Source organism: Triticum dicoccoides, chromosome 6A, assembly GCF_002162155.2.
Source record: "Triticum dicoccoides isolate Atlit2015 ecotype Zavitan chromosome 6A, WEW_v2.0, whole genome shotgun sequence".
NCBI lineage: Eukaryota > Viridiplantae > Streptophyta > Magnoliopsida > Poales > Poaceae > Triticum > Triticum dicoccoides.
The window spans coordinates 61,457,673-61,480,650 of record NC_041390.1 but is presented as its reverse complement, the minus strand read 5'-3'; the positions used below and the strand labels follow the sequence as shown (position 1 = coordinate 61,480,650).

The following is a 22,978-nucleotide window of genomic DNA, read 5'->3' as shown; positions in this document are numbered from 1 at the left end:
GGACAGGGCACATCATATCTGGCATATGTTCTCCTGATTCAGTTTGTAATGGAAAGTGTGCTCAGTGTGTTTGACGGAACTAACTGAAACCGCTCTAATTTATTCTCGTGTCGTGGCAGCACAGGCCGAGTAAATTGCACAAAACCACCAGTTTGAAGGTTAGGTTTGCGAATAACATTGTAATACGTTTTTTTTTGCAGAAAACACCACGTCTTGTATAATATTTTTGCAAAAGTCACTGATGGGCGGATTAGGGTCGTTTGAACGTGTTTATGACTTATGGGCCCCTCCGTCCCCCCACCCTTCACGCGCGTGGTAGTCGCCGTTGGCCTCCCCCTGCCGCAGTTTGCTGCCGTCGTGGAGCGGAGAAGAGGAGAGAGAGCGGCGGTGGCTCAGATCCAGATCAAGGTCGGCGTAGCAGTGGCTCCATCCAGATCGAGGACGGCGCGGCGGCGGCTCCAACCAACCGAGGACGGCGCGATAGTTGAGCATTGCGGTTGGGCTCATCGCTGGTTGCCGGCGGGGGAGATGGAGGGCGATGGCGTGGGTGGGCATGGAAAATGATTTTTGTCCAGTCATATTTTTACAGAGAGCGGAGAGAGATGGAGAAGAAGGCAGGGGTGCATGTGTAAATTTTACGCCATGTAGGCAAAAATGAGTCCCATCTATCATAATCTCAGTTAACAGAGCCAAATCCGTCGATCAGTGCTTTTTGCAAAAACATTATTGAAGATATGGTGTTTTGTGCAAAAAAATGTATTATAGTGTTTTTCGCAAACCTAATCTTCCAATTGGTGGTTTTATGCAATTTACTCGCACAGCCTGAGAGGCATTCCATCAGGTATTTTGTATACTACCATGAACCAAGAAACCCAAATCTTGTGTTAAAAAATTGTGAAATACACTCTCCGTCCCATAATATAAGATCGTTCTGCAAAACAGATAGCAAAACAATCTTATATATTGCGGTTGAAAACAATTTTATATTGTATGATGAATGAAGTAACTTTCTATGACATGGATGTTGATAATGCACTGTGGTACCGCCACTTACTCGAAAGCAATTATTTGAAGATCTTTTTGTGTCATTTTCTGCACTTGATGCTTCCCTATAAAATGTGTCGGTGCATGCATGAAACGGCTGAATTTTGTACGCCAGTTGCGCGTCGACTTATATACATCCAATCAATTTGTGATGCGTGACGCGATTTTCACACCCTGAACTAGATCGTTTTTTTTTGCGCGATCCTGAACTAGATCGTTGATGTTCTGTTGATACTGGTGCAATGTTTTTTCTTGTTAAAAATGTGTCTACAGAATGGAAGGGAGATGCATCCGGAATGTTGTTGGAGCATTTCCTATACAGACACAAAGTGAACACGGCTTGGCTCATATAGCTACATCATAAATAGTCACAATCGGTGCCTATTATGAAGAGAGAGATACATGTACATCTCTCTTAGAATATTTTTTGGTGTAGCTAAAAAAGATTTTTTTTTTGGTGTGTATGCTTTCTGATTTTTCTTTTCAATAAAAGACCCGACATGAAATCATTTTTCTCGCCAAGGTGATCCGCTCTCCCCCTATCTCTTTATCATCATTGCAGACATCCTGCAACAATTAATCATTAAAGCTAACAACGATAGCCTCCTATTTCACCCCCTCTGCCAATATGCAGACGATACCCTCATCATTGTCAAGGCCTCTTCAGATGCCGCAAAGCACCTGAAGGCTATCCTTGATGATTTTGCTGCGGCCACTGGACTCCAAATCAACTTCTCAAAGACGACCTTCTTTCCACTAGACGTTAACCCTGGTGAGGCAGCAACCCTTGCTGCCGACCTAGCCACCGACATCGCCTCCTTCCCACAAACATACCTTGGTCTTCCTCTCTCCCCGCATAAGTTACCCCCGTCGGCTTTCCAACCAGTAATACATCGCTGTGACACTTACCTCTCCGGTTGGTGTGCTCTGCTTCTCTTTCGCGGTGGCAAACTTGTTCTTCTTTCTGCCGTACTTGACAGTTTGCCCACGTACTTTATGCTCTATTTCTCTCTCCCCGCCCAGGTTATAGAGGCTATCGATAAGCGTAGGCGTACCTTTTTCTGGTCTAACGATGAGACTTGCTCCGGAGCAAAATGCTTGGTTGCTTGGGACAAAGTCTGTACTCCTCGAGCGGCAGGTGGTCTAGGTGTTAAGAACTTGCATGCACAAATTTTTTGTCTACTGCTGAAATTTGCTTACAAATTCCAGCATGCCGACAACCTACCTTGGAAGGATTGGTCCTCCACCACTCACCTCTCCACATAGGCCTTGGCAAGAACAGCTCCTTCCTTACCAAGACCATTTTTAAACACCTCCAGAGTTTGAGAGAGATCTCCCATTGCACCATTGGTAATGGTTGCTCCATCTTCTTTTGGTTAGATCGGTGGCTACAACCAGAACCACTGGCTATAGTCTTCCCAGCTCTTTTTTCCCACCATACAAACCAAAATGCTTTAGTAGCCACTATTTTACAGGATGGGATCGAACTTGCCCTTAATAATCGTTTAACCTCTACTGCGATCGCAGAGCTTGCCTCTCTGAACTCTTTGTTGCGGGATGTTTCACTTTCCCAGGTACTAGACTCTAGGCGGCTACTTAATGGAGATGGCTTCTCTACTCGGGGAGCTTATGCCGCTCTCTCTGCCCAGCTTGCTGACCCGATGCTCTCGGCTATTTGGGACTCAAGAGTCCCAAAGAAAGTAATGATTTTTGGCTGGTTATTCTACCTTGACCGGTTGAACACTCGGCAGAACCTGCGCAAGAAAACTATCCTGGACTCGGATGTCTGTCCTCGGTGCAACAGCTCGGTGGAGGATTGTGATCATCTCTTCTTCTCGTGCACAGCTGCTCACCGGATCTGGCAACGGCTTGGGCTCCAGCCGCTCGCCGCGCCCATCGATGGGCTCTTCTCCACCACGCTCCCGTCAGCGCTGCCTGACACCGTTCGACCCTTTATGTTGCTCCTCATCTTGTGGAAGATTTGGGATGCTAGGAACAAAAAGGTCTTCCAGAACCTTGAACTCGATGCATCCCAAACTCTTTGTGCTATTCTAGAAGATTTAATTACCTGGTCTCATCGTCTTAGGACTGAGACGTTAAAAGGACACGCCGGTCTGTGGCGTGACTTCCTCTCCTCCCGCAACTTGTAAACTCTGAGTTCTACCGCTTTTGAAATATATTCAGGAGGGGAGTCTCCCCCCCCCCCCAGTGACCATTTCAAAAAAAATCATTTTTCTTTTCTTTTTTGCAGCCAAGTCCCCAATAAACATCAACAAACCCAAGGAACACGACCGTACACGACAACCAGTCAGAGCAACTCCAACCGGCCGACCCAAACTGTCCGCGCGTGTCCGTTTAAGACGAAACAGACCAAAGCGTCTGCCCAACTCGGGATCCCGCCCAACTCAAGGACCCAAACCTAAATCGTGTCCGCTCAGTGTCCGTCTAGACGCATTTCAGGCCCAAATTTGTGTCTAGTTTGCCTTCATGCGGACACGAAGCAGACATGGCGCGCGTCCTCTCTGTGTCCGCCGCGTCCCCACTAGTCGGCCGCCCAACCACCACCCATGGTTGAATTAAACGCGGCCACCTACCTCGGTCCCACATGGCAGTGGGTGGAAGCTGCGGGTTGCCATCCTTTTCAATACAAGCATGCAGGGGGAAGGAGGGCTCATCCACTTCCACCCCCCGTCCAAATCTAGCCACGCTTGCTCCCTCACCGACGACCAGAGCCCCTAGCATGCCATGGGCTTCTTCAGCAGCAAGGGCAAGGGAAAGTTCTGCCCCAGCGCGAGCTCGCGCACCGCTGCCACCACCTCCTCGACGCAGTTCGCCGGCACGGGAGAGAGATACCGCTAGCCCCTCCAGTACTCATATGTCAATCTGCCCCATGGTTGCATCTAGACCTGTACCGTATTCCAGTGCTGGCCGGTGCCCCGGTCGGCGTGGACGCACGCGGAGGAGGTGCGTAGGCGTCACGAGTTGCTGACACCGGAGCAGGCGGCTCCCAGCGTATGCGCTGAACTCTTCCGCCTAGGAGCCCTGGTTTGCGATGGAGCAGGAGGAGGAGAGTCGCCGCGACAAACAGCTCAACCCCACCGTCCGACCGCCGCTCTCGGAGGCCGAGCCGGAGGAGGAGGCGGCGGCCTACTAGGTCGCACTGGAGGCCACCATGCAGCATGCTCTGGAGGAGAACGGTCGCTGTCGTGGAATTGTCACGGCAGATGTCCTCATGGAAGGACTTAGTCGTGGAGCCATCACTACGGGTTAGCTTGAAGGGGTTAAACCGGACAAAGGGACACGAGAGTTTATACTAGTTCGGCCCCTTCGATGAAGGTAAAAGCCTACATCTAGTTGTGATTGGTATTGCTGGGGTTTCGAAGACCAGGGGGTGAATCCTCTTTGTCTGGCTTCGAGTTGTTGTTTTTTCTGTCCCTGAACCACCGCCGGGTCACCCCTTTATATATTCAGGAGGATCCCGGCCGGTCTACAGAGTCCCGAGGCTGGCTCATACAAGTGTCCGCCTCGGTCTTTTCTTTCTTATCTTACAATGCAAGTTTATACAATCATGGTGGTTTACTATCATGGGCCCTAAACCGCCTGTGGGCTCTGGGCCTCTAAGCTTCATCCGTAAAGTGCCATCTTCCGGGTTTCCTTGGGCTTCAGTATAACTGAAGGTGAACCGGCCCCTCCTGGGCGGTTTACCCTCAGTGGTTATATCCTCAACATTAGGCCCCAGATTGATTTGAACCTGTTCATGTCAGTCTTCAATCCTTGAACTTCCGGCAATTCTCGTAAACCGCCATATTGTCTTCTCCCTGTGAACTTTGATGAATCGCCATGACATCATCTTCTGTTACTGTAGTAAATCATTGTGACGTCATTCCTGTATAAAAAAGTTTTATAAAGATTCCCTTCTCTTTAATTAATTCCCGAAGATCGAGGCGACAACTGCATCCTCTTTTGCCGCCTCCGATTCCTCGATTTTTGCGCCTGCTGTTTTATCCCACTTCCTTATAAATAAAACAGGGGCGCCTTCCATTTTCTCCCTTTCCAAACCGCATCGTCTTCCTCCTCGCGACCCGAAGACCTCAAGTATCGCCGCCGCCGCCGTCGTTGATCTTCCAGTCCGCACCGACTCAGGCCGCTGCATTGACCTGACTCTGACCAGAAATCGACGGTGAACCTCCGCAGCTCGTCCACATCCGTGAGTTCTTCTCCTTCCCCTTCTCAGATCTGCATTGGAACTTTTTGTTGAGTTCATCGGCGGTCATCGCCGCCCGATGCAAACCCTTGTTAGTTTTCACCTCCAATACCATGTTTAGATTGTAAAAACAACGTAGAACTGCTGCAGCAATTGTTTGCGCTTATCTTGCATAAAAATAGATCTCATTTCCATTGTTTGGAAGCCCTCTTTGAGTGTATGAACTTCTCTGCACTGTTTTAGGTTTAGAAATTTTTCCTTCCAGAGCGACCGTTTGATCCAAAATAATAATTGCAACTTGTGAAACCTGTTTGTTCCACACTTAACAAATTTCCAGCTTGGGGTTCTGCCTCCAAAAGGCGGTTTATCCTTTAGTGTTGATAATCCGTCGTATGTCATTAGCCCTCTCTTAAACTGCCATCTAGACTTTGAACAGCCATGCTCGGTTCACTTCATACGTATACCTTGAATTGCTGGTTTAACATTTTGACAAACACATACGAACCGCCAATCGTAAACCGTCCATTTTCCTTTTACAGACTTTGTAAGATGACGAAACAATTTGCTGCTTGCAACTGGGTTCTGTCTCGGATCACAGAAACGCAAATCAATGAATATATCACCACCGGCGCTTTGGCTTCAAAAAATGTCCTCCGTTGGCGAGTTCCTGGCCCTGAGTGCCCCCCTGAACCTCAATATGGAGAAGTGATTATATTCTTGCAACATTTAGCTCGAGGTTTCAGTCCTCCCAGATCAAAAAAATTTCAGGATGTTCTTGCCAGGCTCCAACTTCATCCTCAAGATATTGGACCAAATTCTGTGTCCAACATATGCAATTTCCAAGTATTCTGCGAGATTTATCTGCAAGAAGAACCAACTGTTGACCTCTTTCTAGATCTCTTTCACCTAAACCGCCGAACGGAATTTTCTGATGGACCTAATACTGAACTTGGCGGTGTGTCAATCCAAAAGAGGAAAGAAGTTGATTTTCCTCACTCCAAACTTCACAGCCATCCAAAAGACTGGAACCAAACCTGGTTCTATTGTCAGAATACCGCCCATGCTGAAGAGAATCCCTTGCCGGGCTACTGCCCGCACCAGCTCAGCAATAATCACCCTTTATCTCAGAGATTGCCTGCCAAAGATCGACAAGCCTATGCACCTCAACTCGCCAAACTTCGGGCTCTTCTTGCCAACGGTTTAACTGGTGTTGATCTCATCTGTTGCTGGATTTCATGGTGCATTCTTCCTTTAAGCCGCCGGCCCGGATTGATGTTCGAATACACTGGCAACACCAATGATCCTCAACGGTTTAATTCAGTAGAACTGACGGACGATGAAGTCAGTGAAAGTGTAAAGAAAATACTCGACGAACCGCTCGCCGTATGTACTCAAATTGGTCTGCGTCCTTTTTACGCCTCCAACAAACCGCCAGGGGTAAATATTTTAACCTTGTACTTTTCCTTATCCTTCTCCGCTTTGACACTGCTATAATAATACCTTTGTGCAATCCCATAGGCCAGTAGCTCTTTTTGGAAAAAGAAAACTCAAGACAAAGTAGCTAAGGCTCCTCGTAGTAAGACCAAGGTCATCAAGAAAGCTGCCAAAAAGAAAATTGTTGAGTCTTCAGAACCACCAGAAGATGTCGATGACTCGGCTGAAGAGGTAAAGTTTGACTCCCTTGACTTCTATCCATATATTTTACTGACAATGATTATTTCCAGGATGATGCGGAGGCCAGCCATGCAGATCATGTTGAGGTAATTTGTTTTTCTTCTGACTCGGAACTTGTGCCGGTTCAACGATTTCGCCGTGCAGTTCGAAAAGTGAAATGCTCTCACCCTGTTGCTCATTTGGATCAAAAACTTTCTTTGAAGACACAGCAAACCGAAGGGCGTCGCACAACCCGGCACAATGGTCAACAGGTCACTTCTTCCGGTTTACCTCATACCCCAAACCGGAAACGTCGTCCAGAGGTTGCTTGTTCTTCTGAAAAACGTTATCTTTTGAAAGGTTTCTTCCGATGCCCTCTCAATTCATCTGATTCAAATTATTAGGCATCTTCTAATTCGTCTGGTGGTTCATCAACCACTCAGCTGCCTCCACTGAAAACCGTCCCTGGGTAAGTGTGTAGTCTTCCCTTCTCTTTCATAACTCAGTTGACCATGCTAATCTTTGTTTTAATATTAGTGCTCAAGCTCGTTTGAGTAAGAAGGCCAAGACCAGTGCCCCTACCTATGAAGTTGAGCCGGAGAAAGCTCCTGAGGATCTTGATAAAAATCTCGATAATCTCATGGATGATTTTACCTTGCCAGAGCCAACTATCAATGCTAATCCGCCGGAAGCTGATCCGGCCATACATGAGGATACCTCAAGTCCACATGCTATGCCTGCAAGTCCGGCTGCTGATCCACTGAAGTCAAGTGCTAATCCGCCAAGCCCAGCCAAAGACGATGGCGTTATTGTTACTGGCACTGCTTATATCGCTCCGGGTGATCCAGTTGTCTTGGCAAAACATACCGCTAAGGATGAGTTTATTTCAATGGGCAAGAGGAAGATGGAAACTGATATGTCAAAATATGCTAATCTTTCTGCCCAGGATCTTCATTCCGGTTTCTTGAACCGGCTTTATACAAGTCGAGATAATGAGGCTGACTTGGTAAATCTGATGAAGGAACATTATGAGGTAAACATTTTCCTCCTTATCTTTGTATTTTCATTGCCTTGTATCCTGTAGCCCCCAAGGGTCGGTTTAATTTGTAAAAACAAACCGGGACTTTGAATTTCCAAGCTGCACATTGTTGACTTTTAAGTTTTTTGAACAAACACACATTAGCCCCCAAGTGCAGGATTGAAACTTGTATGAACCCTTGGGACTTTGAATAAGCAGTAAGAAAAAATTAATCCGCATTAGCCCCCAAGTGCCAGGATTGAAACTTGTATGAATCCTTGGGACTTTGAATAAGAAGTAAGAAAGAATTAATCCGCATTAGCCCCCAAGTGCCAAGTGTAGAACCAGTTGTATGCTTGGGACTTTTGATAAAATATTGAAATGCTCCTCTTGATTTTGGCAGGCTGACATAAACCATCAACAGACGCAGATTGCTGATCTTCAAGAAATTATCAAATCTCAGCAAGAAGAATCTTCCAAAGCCAAAGATGAACTTCGAGCCGCTTTAACTTTCATAGAACGACTAAAAGAAGAATTCAAGACGGAACGTGCCAACTGGGACACTGAAAAGGGGACATTGCTGAAACGGGCTGAAGACGCCGAATCTGCACTTAAACCGGTGGCAGAAGAGCTTTCTGGGTTAAAGTGCCAAGTGAACGCCATGACCTCCGCAGTATTTGGTAAGTACTCCTAGCAAAGTATTTGAAATATCCATGTTGTAAGGTGTCGGTTGAAATATGAAATTCTGAAACCGTTGCAGGGAGCCGCATTACTCATCTGGGCTCAAATGTACGGATGAAGCTGAAAGCAACATATACTCTTCTGGAACAACTTTACACCGGTGCTCAACGGGTTATCTGTGCAGCCTCCTATGACAATCCGACCCCAACACTGATCAAGGATACTCTGACAAGGCTATCCATGGTACCAGCACAGCTAGAAGAGGTGAAGCGATCTGCTGCCAGGGCCGGTGTTTTGTTGGCACTTACCCGAGCCAAAGCATGGATAGCTGACTTGGATCCGGTTGACCTTGCCAAAGGCTTTCCAAGCACACAAGAAAACGGGGCAGATTTTGATGATGCAGCCCTTAAAAGAGTGACAAGGGAAATGCGTCCTCTCGCGAGTCAGCTGGCAGAAGATGCTAACTTGACGGTTCACCGGTCTTATTATGATGCCAACAACAAACAGGCTAACCCTGTCATTCCGGAGGCGCAAAATCTTATTCCAGGAATCCATAAGCACACTTATGCCCCTGATATTGATCCGTCAGAACTTATCAGTGAAGAAGCTATCTTTCAGGCCTTAACCCGGATTGACTGGACCACCACAAACTTCCAGCCGCTAGGTGGGGAAGAAGAGGCTGAACCGACGCTAGATGACCCATCAACTTCGCATCAACATGGTAATGAGACTTGATCCGGCAATTAGAGTGATGCTCCAGAAACCTTGTTCTGCTGGAAATACCATATTTTGGGCCTTCAAGCGCCTTGTAATAAGCTAGTGGAAATACTTTGATCCGTTGCCCTCGTGCAGCGGAATACACTTTGCGTTGATTTATCATGAGAATTTCAGTACTGGCGTATGTATTTTTACAATATTATGCAATCCCTGTGCCTGCATAAGGAAAATCTGTCCAGGCGGTTTACCACCGGACGGGTCAAAATACCCAACACAACTTGGTAAGCAACTACGGTTGCAGCAATAATAAATCATACCTGTGATATAAAACATTGCTGTTGGTTTACCAATTGTGATTTGAAGAAAAGGTGAAAACCCAACTTCCACCATGCCATGTTGGCATATATGATATAAAACCGGGTTGTGATGAACACCGGCCGATTGCTGGAGACAAAGTGTCAAAGCCAGACCGGTTTTGAGGGATGCCGGATTACCTTTAATTGTATACTTTAACAGAAGATCCATAAGCCATGCCGGGTTAAGAAACTCTGGTTTAACGTAGACCTCACGAAAAACAAAAACTTGGCAGAAAAAGCAGACAAAAAACTGTAGTCGAGGCTTTTCGAGGGCTGCCAGGCCCAAATCGAGGCTTTTCATGGGCTGCCAGGCCACTGAGTTAAACCATTTTGGCAAAGCCTTTTAAGATGGCCCTCCAACTAACCAATCATCGTTTTAACTTTGACAAGTTCAGGGTCTCAATGAGAGTAACTGTCAAACGTTCGACGGGTCGTGCCAGGATTACCTGGATAGGAGTGGCTTACTTGATGAAGGCAGGTTAACCCGGGGTTTTAGGTGAATACACCAGGCTTCCAAGCCGTGGGTCGATACCCAGCTATAAGGGTCCTTTCAAACTCTTTGGTATTTGACGCAAAGAGCCCCCAAGTAACTTTGTGAGCTGTGCTCAATGGGTGCCTATGTTTGAGTTGTGCGTAGCAACAAGACTCTCTTTAGCCCCTTGGGTGTGAAGCTCCCAAGCTTTGTTGTGGCGTGATAGCTGCATCAGGAGGGTAGTAACGCAATGTTCTCTTTGGTGAATACACCTATGTTTGAACAGGAAGCCCCCATGTTAACAGATATTTGAAGAAGAAAAAAATGGCGGAGGCCCTGCTTGATAGCAAGGATGCCAGTTTATTATATTAATCATAATATATACATTGTTGAAATATGTAATATGAAAAGCATGTGGCTTCAAGTGTAATAAGGCCGTAGGAGAGCTATGTTCCATGGCCGCCAGGTCTCCTCCTCAGAGCTACATGAGTCTTCTCGAACGTCAATGAGGTAGTATGATCCGTTGTGCAGATTTTTGCTAACCACAAAAGGCCCTTCCCAAGGTGGGGATAACTTATGCATATCAGTCTGGTCTTGAATGAGACGAAGTACCAAATCGCCTTCTTGAAAGGTTCTTGTCTTAACCCGGCGGCTGTGATAACGCCGCAGGTCTTGCTGATAAACCGCTGACCGAGCCAAAGCCATGTCTCGCTTCTCATCTAACAGGTCCAGCGCCTCTTGGCGTGCTTGCTCGTTATCCGCTTCAACATAATTCGCGACCCGGGGCGAGTCGTGACGAATATCACTTGGGAGGACAGCCTCAGCCCCATAAACCAGGAAAAAGGGTGTATATCCCGTAGATCGGTTTGGGGTGGTATTTATGCTCCATAACACAGATGGTAATTCCTCCACCCAACAACCCGACGTCCGCTTCAAAGGGACCATGAGCCGAGGCTTGATACCCTTTAGGATTTCTTGATTCGCCCTCTCAGCTTGACTATTGGACTGGGGGTGAGCCACGGACGCTACATCAAGCCGGATGTGCTCTCGTTGGCAGAACTCCTCCATCTCACCTTTAGAAAGGTTCATATCATTATCTGTGATGATGCTATGTGGGAAACCGAAACGGAAAATAATCTTTTTGAGAAATTGAACCGCCATGGCTGCATCACATTTACTGACGGGCTCCGCTTCAACCCATTTGGTGAACTTGTCAACCGCCGCCAACAGGTGGGTCTTCTTGTCCTTAGAATGCTTAAAGGGTCCAACCATATCAAGCCCACAAGTAGCAAATGGACAAGTGATGGGGATCATGAGTAACTCCTGAGCAGGAATATGAGCACGACGTGAAAATTTCTGACAAGCGTCACACCGCTTTACCAAGTCTTCCGCATCAGAATGAGCTATCAACCAGTAGAACCCATGTCGGAAAGCCTTAGCAACCAAGGACTTTGAGCTGGCATGGTGACCGCAATCCCCTTCATGGATTTCCCGTAGAATCTCTTGTCCTTCTTCAGGAGAAACACAACGTTGGAATACGCCTGAAACACTAGAACGGTGCAACTCGCCATTGTGAACAACCATAGACTTGGACCGCCGGACTATCTGCCTGGCGAAAAGTTCGTCTTCTGGTAATTCGCCCCGGTTCAGATACGCCAAATATGGAACCGTCCAATCCGGAGTGGCATGTAAAACGGCTACCAACTGGGCCTCCGGATCAGGAACAACTAAATCCTCCTCTGTAGGCAACTTGATAGACGGGTTATGCAAGATATCTAGAAAGGTATTAGGTGGTACCGGTTTATGCTGAGATCCCAGTCGGCTTAGAGCATCTGCTGCTTCATTCTTGCGCCGGTCGATGTGCTTCACCTGATAACCCTTAAAGTGACCTGCTACAATATCCACCTCGCGCCTATAAGCCGCCATGAGCGGGTCTTTAGAATCCCAAGTACCAGAAACTTGCTGAGCCACCAGATCAGAATCTCCAAAGCATCGAACTCGGCTTAAGTTCATTTCCTTAGCTACACAAAGACCGTGGAGCAAGGCCTCGTACTCCACTGCATTGTTAGCACAAGGAAACATTAAGCGGAGAACATAACAAATCTTATCTCCTCGAGGGGAAGTGAGGACAACTCCAGCCCCCGAGCCTTCTAGCTGCCTGGATCCATCAAAGTGAATGGTCCAGTATGTATTATCCGGTTTGTCTTCTAGTGCCTGTAACTCGGTCCAATCATTGATGAAGTCCACAAGCGCCTGAGATTTGATGGCTGTTCGGGGTGTATACTTCAAACTATGGGGACCGAGCTCGATCGCCCACTTCGCAACCCGGCCAGTTGCCTCTCTATTCTGGATTATATCACCCAAGGGAGCAGAACTAACCACTGTAATAGGATGGCCTTGAAAATATTGCTTGAGTTTCCTACTTGCCATGAAAACTCCATACACTAGCTTCTGCCAATGCGGATATCTTTGCTTTGATTCGATCAGTACTTCACTGATATAATAAACTGGTCGTTGAACTGGATATTCTTTCCCAGACTCCTTACGCTCAACCACAATCGCCACACTAACCGCTCGGGCATTGGCAGCCACGTACAACAGTAGAGGTTCATTATCAATTGGAGCAGCGAGGACTGGCGGTTCAGCTAGCTGCCGCTTCAACTCTTCGAATGCCGTATCAGCGGCATCACTCCAGACGAATTTATCTGTTTTCTTCAACATCTGATACAGGGGAATCGCCTTCTCTCCCAAACGGCTGATAAATCGGCTGAGGGCTGCAATCCGGTCCGCCAGACGCTGAACATCATTGATACATGCCAGTTTAGCCAAGGATGTGATTGCTTTGATCTTTTCCGGATTTGCCTCAATACCTTTGTTAGACACAAGAAAACCCAAGAGTTTGCCTGCTGGAACACCAAAAAAACATTTGCCCGGGTTGAGCATCATTTTGTAAACCCGAAGATTGTCAAACGTCTCTTTGAGATCATTTATCAGGGTTTCCTGCTTTCTGGATTTCACCACAATGTCATCCACATAGGCATGAACATTACGCCCGATCTGCTTATGAAGACAATTTTGCACACAATGCTGGTAGGTTGCTTGGGCACTCTTGAGCCCAAAGGGCATAGAAACATAGCAGAAGGCTCCAAAGAGAGTGATGAAGGCTGTCTTCTCCTGGTCCTTAACCGCCATCTTAATCTGATGATAACCTGAATAAGCATCCAGGAAACTCAGGCGCTCACAACCCGCCGTTGCATCAATGATCTGATCAATACGCGGGAGAGCGAAAGGATCTGCCGGCCAAGCTTTATTCAAACCAGTGTAGTCTACACACATACACCAAGTGCCATTTTTCTTAAGAACAAGCACCGGATTAGCCAACCATTCGGGATGAAACACTTCGACAATAAACCCAGCCGCCAGTAGCCGGGCTACCTCTTCGTCGATGGCCTTGCGTCTTTCTTCGTTAAAGCGGTGAAGGTACTGCTTGACCGGCTTAAACTTAGGATCAATATTTAGGGTGTGCTCAGCGAGTTCCCTCGGTACACCTGGCATGTCAGAAGGTTTCCATGCGAAGATGTCCCGGTTCTCACGGATGAACTCGATGAGCGCGCTTTCCTATTTCGGATCCAGATTTGTACTGATACTAAACTGCTTGGATGAATCACCAGGGACGAAGTCAACGAGTTTAGTCTCATTAGCCGGTTTGAACGTGAGGGTCGGGTCATGCTCCGTCGTAGGCTTCTTCAGGGGGGTCATGTCCACCGGATCAACATTGTCTTTATAGAATTTCAGCTCCTCTGTTGCACAAACCGATTCAGCATAGGCCGCTTCACCTTCCTCGCAATCCAAGGCAATCTTTCGACTCCCATGTACTGTGATTGTCCCCTTATGACCTGGCATCTTGAGCTGTAGATAGACATAACAGGGCCTCGCCATGAATTTCGCGTAAGCCGGCCGTCCAAATAGCGCGTGATATGGACTCTAGATTTTCACCACTTCAAAGGTCAAAGTCTCAGACCTGGAATCAAACTCATCTCCAAACACAACTTCCAAGGCAATCTTTCCCACAGGGTAGGCCGACTTACCTGGTACCACACCATGAAAGATAGTGTTTGACAGTTTAAGATTCTTATTCGTCAAACCCATGCGACGGAAAGTCTCATAGTACATGATGTTGATACTGCTCCCTCCATCCATCAGAACCTTGGTAAACTTATAGCCTCCCACCCGAGGCGCTACCACCAAGGCTAGTTGGCCCGGATTGTCAACCCGGGGCGGGTGATCCTCCCTGCTCCACACAATAGGCTGCTCCGACCATCGTAGATAATGTGGTACAGCCGGTTCAATAGTATTGACTGCCCTCTTGTGAAGTTTCTGATCCAGCTTGCACAAGCTGGTAGTGAACACATGATAATGTCCGCTGTTCAACTGCTTGGGGTGACTCTGGTAACCTGACTGTTGCTGATTCCCTTGGTTATTCTGCTGGTTATTACCATGGTTGTTCTGATGGCCCTGGTTGTTCTGAAATCCAGAGCTTGAACCGCCGCCCCCATGGAAACCTGGGCCTGAACCGCCGGGTGGATCCTGATCATACTGGTATAAATCAGAATTTTTGAACTCCCTCATTATGTGACAATCTTTTCAAAGATGTGTGGCAGGGGCCTCCTTGGTTCCATGCTTCGGGCAGGGCTGGTTTAACAAACGCTCCAGATTCATGCCGCGCTGGGGCGGTTTACCTTTGCGACGCTGCATATTTGTGTAGCCACCAAATCTGAATTATCCGCTTTACGCTTACTGTTATTCCCATGGCCCCCTTGGTTGTGGTGCTGCCCTTTGGCACCGTCGTTCTTCTTTCCCTTCTCCGGTTTGTCCTCCTCTGAATCCGGATCCTTGGTATTATCTGAATCGGCATACTTAACTAAAGCGGCCATGAGTGTTGACATGTCGTTGCAATGACGTTTGAGCCTTCCCAACTTCTGTTTCAACAGCTTAAAACGGCAATTGCCCTCCAACGTTAATACCGCGGTATCTGCATTAATACGATCTGACGAATGCAAAATCATCGAGACTCGTTTAACCCAATGGGTCATGGACTCCCCTTCCTCTTGGACACAAGCGGCCAGATCCATAATTGACATCGGCTGCTTGCACGTATCCTTGAAGTTCTGGATAAACCGGCGCTTTAATTCGGCCCATGAGTCGATAGAGTTGGTTGGCAAGCTCTTCAACCAAGTGCGAGCTGTTCCTTCCAGCATCATGGTGAAATATTTAGCACAAACCGCCTCATCCACATCTAACATCTCCATTGCCATCTCATAGCTCTCCACCCATGCCTCTGGCTGCAACTCGGCAGTGTAATTTGGTACCTTACGAGGTCCCTTGAAATCCTTGGGCAATCACACATTATGCAGTGCGGGAGTTAAACATGGTACTCCTAGGGAACTGAACATTACCCCTGGCTCCACAGAGGCAGTGGGGTGAACCAGAGTATGATGCCGTGCTTCGTGTCGAGCTGTCAACTCAGCCCCCTGTCGTGCGCGGCCGTGGTCCACAACATCTTGCGCATTAGCACCTCCCCCGGGCGGGTTGTTCTCCTACGGCAAATTTCGGTGGCGCGCGCTACTGGATACGGCCGGTTCGTCCTCCACGTGTCTACTATAACTCCGGCTTGGATAGGGAGTGGAATGAATCCTCTCACGGCTGTGTGAATACACTTGCTGTTGATTCAGTGCTGTCTGAAGGAGATCCCTGGCCCGACGCGCTTCCACTGCAACTGGTGATTCGCCATCGGTTGGGAGAGCCGCCAGGCGTGAAGCGGTGACCACAATATTATCCAACGGGTTGGAATAATGCCCGGGCGGCGTTGATAATACAACGTTGTTCTGGCGAGGCAGGTTTGTTGCGCGTGGCCGAATCGGCGCTCCTGCTTCCGGTGCCCCCGCCTGGTTTGGCGCGGGTTGGTTACCAGCTCCTGCACCTGGCGTGTTGAAAAGATTTTGCAGCTCATAAACCGATGGGAGACGTGATCGGTACCTTCTTCTCATGACCTCTTCTGAAGCACTCTGATCTAGTCTAATCCGGTAAGCCTGTGCTTCCAACTCGGCCCGCTCTGTGGCCATCCTGGCGTTCTCTGCTGCCAGGTCCGCCTTAGCCTGGGCTATCTGATCTTTCACTTTTAGAATCTCCGCAACATGCTGATCCCTGGCTGCTGCGTCTACCTCCGCGGAAATCAGTGCCGCTAGAGCGTCGAACAAATCAGACAAGACTTGGACCGGAGGCGGCGCCGAGCTTCCTGCACCTGCTGGCGTGGCCGTCGTTGAACCGGAGAGTACCGCTGCGGCGGTAGATGAATGAGGCGCCGGTCGTGTGCCGGCCATGAAGACAGCGGCCCGGTTTGGCAGACCGGGGGAATCCGGAATACTGTTACCCTCGGATCCTTCCTCAATCCGGCCTTTGTACAACTGGTAAAGCGATTCGATTTCTCCAGAAGACTCGTCATCACTGTGGACTATGGTTTCTCCATCGGAGACCGGTTCCTCCTCATAACCCGAACCGTGGATGACACCCATGAAAACATGCCTGGCCTCAGGCTGAACCGGTGAAGAACTTGCATGCCGAGCCGTCTCGATGATGTCAGTGCAGGTGTCCGGCTCGGGGGGTGGTTCGCCGATCTTGCCGATGAAGACGTGAATCCCACCAAAGGGGACCCGGTACCCGTATTCGATTGAATTAGCCTCGGGACCCCATCCTGCGTTGTCGATGTAGAGCTTGCCGCGGTGACTCTTCGTCATCCGGCCCACAGCGTATCCCCTCAGTCCATCGAAGTTGCCCTTCAAGAACTCGAAACCCTCGTGCGATGGCCCCACGGTGGGCACCAACTGTCGTGGAATTGTCACGGCAGATGTCCTCATGGAAGGACTTAGTCGTGGAGCCATCACTACGGGTTAGCTTGAAGGGATTAAACCGGACAAAGGGACACGAGAGTTTATACTAGTTAGGCCCCTTTGATGAAGGTAAAAGCCTACATCTAGTTGTGATTGGTATTGTTGGGGTTTCGAAGACCAGGGAGCGAATCCGTTTTGTCTGGCTTCGAGTTGTTGTTTTTTCTGTCCCTGAACCGCCGCCGGGTCACCCCTTTATATATTCAGGAGGATCCCGGCCGGTCTACAGAGTCCCGAGGCTGGCTCATACAAGTGTCCGCCTCGGTCTTTTCTTTCTTATCTTACAATGCAAGTTTATACAATCATGGTGGTTTACTATCATGGGCCCTAAACCGCCTATGGGCTTTGGGCCTCTAAGCTTCATCCGTAAAGCGCCATCTTCCGGATTTCCTTGGGCTTCAGTATAACTGAAGGTGAACCGGCCCCTCCTGGACGGTTTACCCTCAGTGGTTATATCCTCAACAGTCGCGGCGAGGACGCAAACTGGGATGGCCTATAGGAGGCCCTTACGCTGTCCGCGGGCGGCGACTACGTCACCCCCCTCCACCCGCCGCCGCTCCTCCCCGAGCCCAAGGCCGAGCCGCCGTCCATGGAGCCCGAGCCGGGGCGGTACCAGTGGACCGGCCAGCTCAACGAGTGGGTCCGCGTCGTGTGGCTCGGGGCGACGCCGGAGCAGGAGGCCGCGTACCTCCAACAATGGAGGTGCGTGCATTGACGGAGGAGCGCGACAACGGCGAGCGGCATATGAAGCTAGAGAGCCGCTTGGCACGGGAGACAGAGGAGGAGCGCTTGGAGAGGGAGGAGGAGCGCGCCCGCGCAGCAGCAGTGCAGCCGCCGGCAGGACAACCATCGGGGACAGTCGGCGGAGGAGGCGTCGCGTGCGACGTGGGAGAGTGTTCTCCCCTGGGATGGGCCAGCACCGGTGTTCATCGACCTTACCGCCCCGGGGAAGAGGACGACTATGACGCCGCCTAGGGCAGTGCTGACCGTGCATGTTTTTTTAAAGATTTATTAACATTTAAATGAACTTTGGCCCGCGGTTGGTCGTCCATTTAATATTCAGTTATGTTAAATTATGTTCATTTTGGCCAAATGTTTTTGAAACTTTTTCTTGGACACGAGAAAAATGAATCTGCCATCATCGACCCAAACAAAAAAGAGGACGCGCCGGTCCGCTCGGGTGACCCAGCTAAGAGCATCTCCAATAGATGGTCCAAATGTAAAAATACCTAATTTTTGGACCGTCTGGGGCAAAAAACGCTGCTCCAACAGACAGTCTATATGCAAAAAAATTGGCCCGCGGCCTTCTCGTGATGTAAAATACAACACCTCGCGATGCAAATATATATCACAAGATGCATCTGGTCCAAAACTAGCCGCCGCCCGCGAACGCCCAACCACCACTTCATTTCCTTTCCCGCCCGCCCGCGCCCGTCCGCCCGCCTGTGACCCTCCCGACCGCCGCCGTCCGGCGCCGGCATGGCCGATGCCGACGACTCCGCCGCCTTCTCCGCCGCCGCCACAGCCGATGGGCTGCCCCACGTGGTCGCCGCCGCTGCCATCCCGCCCGTAACTGCGGCCATGCCGTCGCCCCCCGCCCGCCGGCCCGAATTGGCGCCGCCCCGGCCGGTGGCCACCGCGCAGGCGACGAAGCCGGTGAAGGGACGAGGAGGCAGTGTCAAACGGCCGGCCAACCGCAGCCGCAACCCGGCCGACATTTCTACGCGGCCGGTGAAGGTCTCAAAGGCGGCCGCGGCGGTTCGAGGCAACGATTCGCAGACGGTGCGGCCGGCGGCCTCTTCCAGCAGCCACACATCCATTCCTCCACCTCCCCCGCCGCCACCGCCGGCCGTGGAGGAAGATGTGGCCACGCCGACGGCCACCGCCTTCAACATGTTCAACGAAATGTCGCAAAGGTATAATTTTTGTGGTTGTGCTCTCGTTTGTTGTTTCAAATTTTTTGTGTTCTTGATTGTTAGTGCGTGCAATTATAATGTTGATGATGAAGCTTCTATGCACGCAACAAATGTGGCAAATGATGATGCACTTTATTTTCAAATTTTAGTTGCTATTTCAATACAAAACCGTGGCTGAACAATGGTTGGTAGCAGCCGCGCGGCCGTTTTCATCTTTATTTTGAATCATCTATTGGAGTTGCAAATTTGGACCATCATTTTGAACTATCTGTTGGAGTTGAGCTTTTTTTGAAACTCCAAAACACATTTTTTGACGGTTCAAATTTTACGTCTCCGATTTTGGACCACCAAATTTTAGACCATCTATTGAAATTGAAGATGCTCTAACCAAAAGCGGAGCGTCCCTTTGGGTCTTCGCTTGCTCTCAGGCACCCATGTTGCGCACGGCGATCGCCGCCGCGCCGCGGCCGCGCATCTCCCTTGCCCCGGCAAGATTCGCACACGAGCTCGCGCAGGCGCAGGCGCAGCCGGCCGTCCCTGGACGGGATGACCTTGACCCGTCGTGGGCCCCGCTCTACAGGAGAATCTCGAGGCTGTACGGCAGGCCACCGGGAATGGTGGCGGCGGAGATGGACAACTATCTCCGCAAGAGGCGCCCGCTCTCGGCGGACCAGATCGTGGCCTACGTCCGGAAGCTCCGCAAGTTCAAGAGCAACGCTTGCGCGCTCGAGGTGAGCCCCTACCCCCCAATCTCCCCGCAAAATGGTGGCCTGATTTGGATCGGGATGCGTATTTGTGCCGAAAGTAGTAGGTTCGGGATAAAGCGAGTAGCAAGGAAAGGGGATGGATTGACATACTAGGGTATTCATTGAAAGAGCTCCATTTTGCATTCTCTTTGTGGATAATTTTAGTTTAAGGCCACTATTGGATAATTGTGCATCCTGCATTCTCGACTGAAGAATAGGATTGTGGTCAACTGATTGTGTTGCCAACAACAACAATGGTAATTTGTTGTCTGACGCTAAGTGAAACCAGGTGCCACACTGCACATTGCTGCAGCTTCAGAGGGCAACACTATTAGGTAGGAAGGGCATTGGATATCCTATACTAACTATAATCGCAAAATCAGGTGATATATCGTGGCGCTACCTGTTCTGCCTGGGAACTTTGAGGATATGTTGCAGCTTCCTTTTCTTTCTAAATATTATAGCTCCTTAGTTTTCACTTTTCGTAGTCTGAAAAGATGATTGTGTATAAGATGTCTTTAGCCTCAGACTTAGCGCATTCAGGTGAATTTTACTAAAGTGGCTTAATAAATAAGGGATTGGCTGGATGTACGTCAGACTGAAAATCAAATTTGGGTCAGTTGATTCCATGTGAGTCGTCGGATGCAAGATGGGCAGCCAGATCAGCTTCTTCACCTCCGAAACCTTCACTGTTCATCGTCTTCAACCTCTAACCTCTCACCCAAATTTGATTTTTCAGGCGACTTACAAGTAATTACTGTGAATAAATAAACATTGAAAACTTGGACTTAATGACCACAGTGAGTCAGTGACTTTAGGTCCATTACGCGTGTTGATTTAGTGCATGTGCATCCATCCAGGTGCTGACGTGTAGAGGAGAGAAGCAGATGGTTGTATTTGAGAGGGATTGACAGCCAGCCCTGTTGTTATTTTGGTATAAGGGTGATGCTTTGTAAAACAGATAGGCCACAAATGCTGGGCTGATAAGAAACATGTCAACAGTCAATGTACTGGTAGTTTTCTATACGAAACCCTGGATTTTCTGTATTTACACAAAAAGTAGCAACTGGTGGGTGTTTGCTAAATTATACTCCCTCGATCCATATTAATTGTTGAAGTTGTACTAAATCAGCGACAATTAATATGGATCAGACGGAACAAGCTTCAGTTGCTTTTGGTTGAAATTGAACAATTTATGGATCTCAGGAATCAGCCAATTGTAGGCAGATACAAAGTCCAAACAAGTGAGCGGCCCTATGGCCAGGAGGAGCTCTGAAGATTGGAGAACAAAGGACATGATAGAAGTTGGATGTTCTCCACAAGCTCAGAATGTCTCATCAAACTACAGCCCTCCAGTTATTTATAGCAGGGGGTGTCCTAGGGCTCCTTCACATTCTCACAAATATCTGGTGGCACTATCGCCTATCTGTACTTTCCATTTCTTGGTGTCTGATTTCAGTGGTAAGATTGGGGACCTTTTTGTCGTATCATGAGTTAATTTCCAATTTCGGTGATTAATCTGCCATTGTTAGCTTACCCGTAACACACTCTACTGCTAAGTCGGGGATCTCAATTCTCACACATAAATAGGCAAAAACCTGGAGAAATAATGTTCTAGAGGGAAGGAAAGTAAGAATTCACAATAGGAAATGAAGGTTCAAGTTCTAACAGTGGAGGTTTAAATTGTGATGGCATTAATGCGTCTCTCCTAAGTATCTTTTTTATCTGTAGAGATTTCATATGCTGTTCTGGTGCAACCTCTTTCTGAGCAGAGTATTTTTTGTGTTCACTGTGTAATAACCAACTGTGTCGTTTTGTACCCAGTTGATGGACTGGATGGAATCTCGTGGAGCAAAGTTGACGCTTGAGCATCAAGCCCTGCGGCTTGGCCTTGTTTCAAAAGTGCACGGGATACAGGCGGCTGAAGAATACTTCTGGAGCCTTCCAGATAAGTCAAAGGAAACTTATTTATGTTTGCTTAACTGCTATGGTGAACACGGAATGGCATGCAAAGGTCTGGAACTCTACGAGAAGATGAAAGCCATGGACATTGTTCCGGATACACTGGTGTACAACAGCTTGATGACTTTGTACCAAAAGGCGGACCAGCCAGAGAAAATCCCCTCCACATTTGAAGAAATGCGAGAAAGCGGTATAAGTGCTAACAATTTTACGTACTTCACTTTGATAGAAAGCTATATCAGAATGAATGACCTGGAGGCTGCAGAGAAAGTCCTGGAAGAATTGGAGAAGGTGGCTCCAGTTCACTGGTCCTTGTACACTTTGATGGCAAACAGTTATATTAAACTAGAGCTGTTTGGAAAGTCAGAAGTGGCCCTAAAGAAAGCTGAGGAAGTCATGGACAAAGCTGAGTTGTTGTCCATTCTGGCAATTCAACCAAGGTTAAGAGGATCTGGGAGTCTTTTAAGTCCACATTCAAGAAATGCTTGAACAAAAGCTATCTTGTGATGCTTGAAGCTCTGAGTATGATTGATGACTTTTGCGTCTTTGCAGCAAATCTTTCAGGAGTGGGAATCGAGTAATGAACATTATGACATGTGGATACAAATGTTATGATCAAAGCTTACCTTGATAAGGGTATGATAGACGAAGCTGAGGCTATCCGTCATGTCTCAGGGTCATTGCAACGGGAGGACGGTTTACATATTTGCCGAGTTCTATTTGGACAAATCTCATGTTACCGCGGCATTGGAGATCTTGAGAGATGCAAAGAAGATGCTTACGGCACACAAATGGGTGCCATCGGAAAAGCTTACGAGCAGATTTCTGAAGCACTATGAAGAGTCAAAGGATGTTGATGGTGTGGAGTCTTTCTGCGAGTGCCTGAAGAAGCTCGAATGCCTTGATGCGGAAGCTTATGGGGGCATGGTGCGGACCTATATAGCTGCAGGTAGAACCAACCCATCCATTGCTCAGCGCATCGAAGATGATGGGATTCACGTAGGACCTGAGACGACGAAATTGCTGGAGAGTGTATCCGGCAATTCAAAATGAGTAGGTAAGAAACTTTGTTAGAAGTCGAGGCCACCATATACATTTTCTTGGTTATTATAGAGCAGAATTATGACTTGTCGAAGATGCCGTTATCTCGTGAAAAGCCCGGGAGGAAGTATCTACTCTACAAGAATTTGATGGATCTTTATCATCCCTCGCTGTCACCGGATTTCTGTATTATCTACATTTCTAGGGCTTTTGGTATTTTACAT

At 48.5% G+C, this 22,978-nt stretch overlaps 1 pseudogene; it reads left to right on the top strand.

The window, feature by feature from the left end:
- The first annotated feature begins 19,393 nt into the window (after positions 1 to 19,393).
- On the top strand, positions 19,394 to 22,975 carry LOC119314908 (annotated as a pseudogene).
- The last annotated feature ends 3 nt before the right edge of the window (positions 22,976 to 22,978 follow it).